Source organism: Lactuca sativa, chromosome 7, assembly GCF_002870075.4.
Source record: "Lactuca sativa cultivar Salinas chromosome 7, Lsat_Salinas_v11, whole genome shotgun sequence".
Classification (NCBI taxonomy): domain Eukaryota; kingdom Viridiplantae; phylum Streptophyta; class Magnoliopsida; order Asterales; family Asteraceae; genus Lactuca; species Lactuca sativa.
In genome coordinates, this window is record NC_056629.2 from 66,219,330 (window position 1) to 66,226,443 (window position 7,114).

Sequence of the window (7,114 nt, forward strand, 5' to 3'; positions counted from 1 at the left end):
ACAAATCATCTACAATAACATCAAGATCGTCTTCAGTCATGTTAACTAATCCAAATAATAAAGCAAAGAAAAAAATGCCAAATTTAACTCCTATTCCAATATTTGGTCTGAGATCCGATTAAGACAAAATCGATGGCCAAAATGATCAAAACATATACAACGGTATATCAAAAGGTAATTTTGATAAAAATATAATATTTACATTTGTTCATTCAATATTTTTCACTTATATAAACTTACATGATTAACATTTTTATGTCAACCTTAATTGACAGATTATTTGGATCATGGTGATCAGATTGTTGTATGCCAAACATGTTTTGCAAAATTATGGAAAGATGAATCTATCATATGTTAAAAAAAAAGGAGAATCAAAATTATTCTTTATGTTGTGGTTATGGCAAAGTTAAACTACCAGCTTTAAAGAATGCATCTTCAAGTTATGCCCATCTTTTTACATCGGGAGATTCTAAAAGCAAACACTTCATGAAGAACATTTGTTCTTACAATTCTATGTTTTCTTTTTACGTCAATGGGTGGAAAGATTGATTCCTCAATCAATAGAGGAAATGATCCATACATTTTTAGACTTAGCGGTCAAAATTATCATAGTATCGGAATCCTTTTACCGGAATAGGGGTTAAAACCAAAATTCTCTCAGTTGTACATATACGATACTGATAATGAGATCGTAAATAGACGAACATGTTTTGGGTACACTTTTCACAATTATCACATTAATAGATATCTTATTCATCAACATTATATTATTTATTTATCTTATGTTTATATGTTCATGTTACTTGCAGTGGAGAGAATCAACGATCTACATCAAATTCTTCTGTCCTTGATAATGATATTATACAAGATTTGAAGTTGATGTTAGATTCAAATAATGTCTTGGTTCAGTCTTATAGAATGGTTAGGGATTGTTTTCATCAAAACCCTCATGTTGATATCAAGTTGAGACTTATTGGAAGAAGGGACCAAGATGGAAGGATATACAACCTACCATCTGCTTCTGAGGTTGCCGCTTTAATTGTTGGAGATATTAGTGATTCAATTGATAATAGAGATATTGTTGTTTAAACTTCATCAGGTTCTCTACGGCGTATTAGTGAATTACATCCATCATACCTTCCTCTTCAGTATCCACTAACGTTTCCATATGGTGATGATGGTTATAGGGTTGACATACCACATCGAGGTATTACACCAATAAGCAACAACAAGAGGCCCAACTGTACAATGAGAGAGTTTTTTTTCTTATAGAATACAAGACAGGGATCAATATTTTTCACTAATTCTTAATTCAAAAAGGTTGTTCCAATAGTTTTTGGTTGATGCTTATACTATGATTGAAAGTGGGAGATTACATTTCATAAGGAGCAAACAACAAATTCTTAGATGTGCGTCTTATGAAAATTTACGTAATCAACAGGACCTAGGGGATAAAGATATATCCAACATTGGACAACGTGTAATCTTACCTTCTTCATTCACTGGTGGTGCACGTTATATGACGCAAAACTACCTTGATGCCATGTCCTTATGTAAATGGTTTGGATATCCTGATTTTTTCATAACCTTTACATGTAATCCAAAATGGCCTGAAGTTAAAAGGTTTCTTCATAACACTTCACTACATCCAGAAGATAGACCTGATATCTTATGTAGGTTATTCAAAATAAAGCTCGATGCTTTGATTAAAGACATACGGGAAAGTAAAATTTTCGGCATTGTTCAAGGAGGTATTAAAAGTTGTATTTATTTCTAATTTTTTTATAATGATTATTTAGTTTGTTAATATCTTTTGTTATTTGCAAATATATTTCATCCAGTACAAAGATTATCTTATTTATAAAATTAATTTGCAGTGGTCTATACAATTGAATTTCAAAAAAAAGGTTTGCCACATAGTCATATTTGTCTGTTTATGCATGCTGACTCCAAGCGGCCTACTGTTGAATATATTGATCTGATTATTTCTGCTGAGATTCCAAATATAAATGAAGATCCAGAATTGTATTCACTTATAAGTGAATTCATGATACATGGTCCTTGTGGAGCTGAAAATATAAATTGTCCATGCATGGTTGACAAGCAATGTTCGAAAAATTTTCCAAAGCAATTCTGTGATCATTCTTCGGTTGATGTCAACGGTTATCCCTTATATATGAGAAGAAACAATGGATATTTTGTCGAAAAATCAGGTGTCAAGTTAGACAACAGAAATGTTGTTCCATATAACAAATATCTGTTGGAAAGATATCAGGCACACATTAATGTTGAATGGTGCAATTAGGGATCTTCCATAAAGTATCTGTTTAAATATATAAACAAAGATCCAGATAGAGCTACAATTGTTGTTGACATCAACGCTGATTCTAATCACGAAAAGGTTGTCGATGAAATAAAATATTGTTATGATTGTAGATATATATCTGCATGTGAAGCATCATGGCGAATATTTAAATATGATGTTCATTACCGATATCCTTCTGTAATGCGACTACCTTTTCATCTTCCTGATCAACAACAAGTCATATATGCTGCAGACGATGATATTGACGATGTTCTTGAACAACCTTCAGTTGCTGCTTCTATGTTCACATCTTGGATGGAATGTAACACAATTAATAAAGATGCACGAAAACTTACATATGTTGAATTTACTACAAAGTTTGTTTGGAAAGCTGATGATAGGTTATGGAAGCCAAAGAAAATTGGACGTTCAATAGGAAGGATTGACTCTGTTTCACCTAAACTTGGCGAAGTCTACTTCTTACGGATTCTTTTAAATAACGTGAAAGGTCCAAAATCATTTGAAGAAATTCGCACGGTAAACGGTGAAGAATTTCCTACTTTTCGAGATGCATGTTATGCTTTGGGCCTCTTAGACGACGACAAAGAATACATTGATGCAATTAAGGAAGCAAGTCATTCAGGAACTGGTTTTTATCTTCGTTTCTTATTTGCTACAATGTTAATGTCTAACAGTTTGGGTAGACTAGAGTTTGTTTGGGAAAATACATGGCAACACTTGTCGGATGGTATTCTTTACAACCAACAACGTAGATTAAAGTCTCCACGTATTATAATTTCCTATCATTATTTGTAAAAACGGATATTATATATTTTCAATATGCACGGTATATTTTTTTTATTACCATTAAACTGTTTAATATTATTTCTTTTTGACATATTGTTCATTTTATACAGGTTTATCACTCAATGAGGATCAACTCAAAAACCTGACTTTGTTCGAGTCGAACAAATTACTTCATAACAACACCAGTCTTAAAAATTATAAACAAATGCCTTACCCTGATTCCGATACAGTTTCTTCTTCAACAAATCGACTTATCATGGAGGAGCTAGAGTATGACATACCGCTTTTAAAGAAAGAGTTTGATAGTATGTTTCATGCATTAACAAACGAGCAACACAATATTTTTCTTGATATCATGACTACAGTCAATGATAATAAAGGAGGTGTGTTTTTTGTTTATGGATATGGTGGAACAGACAAAACCTTTCTTTGGAAGACGTTATCTGCAACAATTAGATGTAATGGTGATATAGTTTTAAATGTTGCTTCAAGTGGTATTGCATCTTTATTATTGCCTGGAGGTAGGACATCACACTCTCGGTTTATAATTCCGTTGAATCTTACGGAGTATTCTGTTTGTAAGATACCGCCTGATAGTGAACTCGGCAGATTAGTAAGAAAAAACTCATTGATTATCTGGGATGAAACACCTATGGTCCACAAACATGCATTTGAAGCTTTAGATCGAGCTCTGAGAGATGTATGTAAGTTTGATAAGTCTACCAACTCAAATATTCCATTTGGAGGGAAAGCGATTGTTTTTGGAGGAGACTTCAGACAGATTCTACCTGTTGTTCAAGGAGGTAGCAGACAAAATATCGTTAATGCTTCTTTAAGCTCTTCATATATATGGCAACAATGCAAAGTCCATAGATTAACAAAAAAACATGAGACTAACCGTTTGAAAGGATCCATCTGATATTCGAAAAATACATAATTTTTCAAACTGGCTTTTGGACATAGGAGAAGGAAAAGTTAGTGGTTTGAACGATGGTGAAGCGATTATTGATGTTCCGGATGATATTCTCATTAATGATCCACATGATCCTATAGGTTCATTAATTGAGTTTGTATATCCTTCAATCTTGGAAAAATTCAACGGTACGAGTTATTTTCAAGAAAGAGCTATACTAGCTCCAAAAAATGAAGTTGTCCAACAAATCAATGATCGTTTGCTAGCATTGTTTCCCGGAGACGAAGTAGAATATTTAAGTTCAGATACTCTTTGTCAATCAAAGTTTGTTCATGATCAATTTGATCCCAATTTATACTCCCCGGACATTTTAAATGGTCTTAAAGTATCAGGTTTGCCAATCACAAGTTAATTCTAAAAGTCGGTGTTCCAGTTATGTTACTAAGAAACATTGATCAGAAAAATGGATTATGTAACGACACTAGACTACAAGTGAAATCTCTGGGCAAACGTGTTATTGAGGCAATTATCATATCTTGAACTAATATTGGAAAGCAAACATTTATTCCAAGAATGCCTTTAAGTCCATCTGAAAAAAAAAATTCCATTCAAATTTCAAAGAAGACAATTTCCATTCGTTGTATGTTTTGCAATGACAATTAATAAAAGTTAGGGGCAGTCGTTATCAAAGGTTGGTCTGTATCTCAAGGATCTTGTTTTTTCACATGGACAACTGTATGTTGCCTTATCTATAGTTCAAAGTAGAGAATGATTGAAATTGTTAATTTTAGATAAGGATGGTAGACTTACAAACAAAACTTCAAATGTTGTGTATAAGGAAGTTTTTAGGAATTTATAAATGCTTTGTACCCATTAACTTTTAACAATTGTGTTTTTTTCTATTTTTTTGTAACATTTTTTTTAAAATAATTTATTCTTTATATAGCATTGTAATCCATAATATTTAGTTTGTTTCAATATTTGATTTTCAGACTTTAATAGACGTCACATGGTGTTTCTTGATTGCTCCCTCATTACAAAAAATAATGATTTGCCCTCACACTTCATAAATCATTCACATATTCAAAAATGCATTTTAGTTATCTTCATATTTAACTTTCGATGGATTGATTGCGTTTCTATTTAACATATATTCAAATTTACATACTTTTTTACAAATTTATATTAATTTTAATTTTAAATAATCAATACAAAAGGATTGACAATCTTAACCCTTATTAATAATATAAATTTGTTTTTAAATTATATTAGTTGTAACCTAATATAATATATAAAAATTATGATGCATATTTTGATATTTAAAGAAATTCTCCTTGTTTTGGTAGTAATAGAAGCCCATAGTACCTTTAAATATCAATACTTCCCTTTTTGGATACTTTTAATCAGTTGATTCGAATTCGGCTGTTTTTTTTTCTTTTCTTTTGATCCATCTTTCATCTTTGATTGGGCTTTCAATTTGACTTTTATAAGCCTTGTTCGATACTTGAGTTTTATAAACCCTAAATGATAGTGTCATCAATTACCCCTATTTTATATCTATCTGGTACATGCTTCTTATACGTCATTCCAAAAAAAGAGAAAAACTCGTTACAGATCTGGATAGCTAAACGTTATTCTCAAAGAATTCATTACTGATCTGGTTTGTTAAACAGGATAATGTACTCTGCAATTGGTGAGGGTGATGATCTTTCATCATCGATTTCAACGCAGCTATTTTCTTTCTTCCAGATTCAATCCGAATTGATTATTGGAAAAGGTAGATCTGGGAAGGTGTATACAGGTGGAACTCATGTGCAACTACAGATGCGTGTTTTATGTGGATTAGACCACCTTCATAAAAAGGTTAATTGTTGTTAAGATGTGAAAGCAAGGATTTGGGAAAGTATACACAGGATTTGGGAAAGTGTATACGGGATTTAGTTATAATCTTCAAAGAAGTATAATTTGGTAAGTAGTATTAAGTTTATATTGATATAAAAGAGTTGCTTTCTTTGATTGATTATTGTGATTAAAACAAAGAGATGATCCTTGTTTATGATAATACGTGCAAGTCTTACAAATCGGCTGTTAAGGGTTGAAACGTTATTCTCCATCAAATTCGGAGTGTATAAGATTTAGTTAAGTGGATTTGGAAAGGTGTAATAACCTCATATTTTTAGTGCCTAGAATTTTTTTAGTTGTAACCTGTAACCAAAGGTACCCGACTGAAATTGAGATGCTTTCCAAGTTGACAAGATAATAATTGTGGATGAATATATGCCCAATGGAACTTAGATGACCAAATTGGGTGTTAGTATTAAAAATAGCATGTGGATTAGACTACCTATTCATAACGTTGTCAACACCGTGCACATTCTTTTATAAGCGATCTTTGGAGGTCTTGGCTTGGCTTTTGGAATTGTTATCAATGCTATATGCTTGCGGTGGACAAGAGCTTTTTAAAGGATCATTGTAGTTTGTTTGGCTGACTCAAAATGTGTGAGAGAATGAAAACAAGATAAACAATTTCTCCCAAAAGTGTTTTAGAGGGTTAGCTCAAATTTTAGATTGTTGTTTGTGCAAAGTTCCTGGCAATGCCTTGCTATGACTTATGGCCTCATCTCTGGGTTTGCACATATGTATTGTTTTTGTGCAAGTATAAAAGAATTATTATTTGTTCAAATGATTTTCACGTTTTCTTCTTAGTTTACAAAATAATTATTTATTTTTAGAATTTCATTAGTCTTGTAAAGGTCTATGATCTTATCATCAATGGAGTTAACTTTGGCACTATAATACCTTCATGTATGTTTAAGGTCATGATTCTCTTTCTTTATTTATTTATCGTTAACTTTTTAGAATAACCAAGAAAACACACCTTTGTGGATAGAAGTTTAGACTCAAACCATTTAATGCATCAAGATTGTGGTCTATTAATGGTAAGATTAGTGTTGAATCCTAGGACAATAGTTTGGCTTTTAACTTGGTTGTCATTTAGAAAAGTTTGTACACAATTTGTAGTCTCCTTTTCGGGACATAGAAAAAGATCAAATATACATTTTACTCTCACAAATTCCATCATCCAAAAT

General features: G+C 31.9%; 1 pseudogene; it reads left to right on the plus strand.

The window, feature by feature from the left end:
* The first annotated feature begins 1,354 nt into the window (after nt 1-1,354).
* Nucleotides 1,355-4,797, plus strand: LOC111882232 (ATP-dependent DNA helicase pfh1-like; annotated as a pseudogene).
* Nucleotides 4,798-7,114: the final 2,317 nt, after the last annotated feature.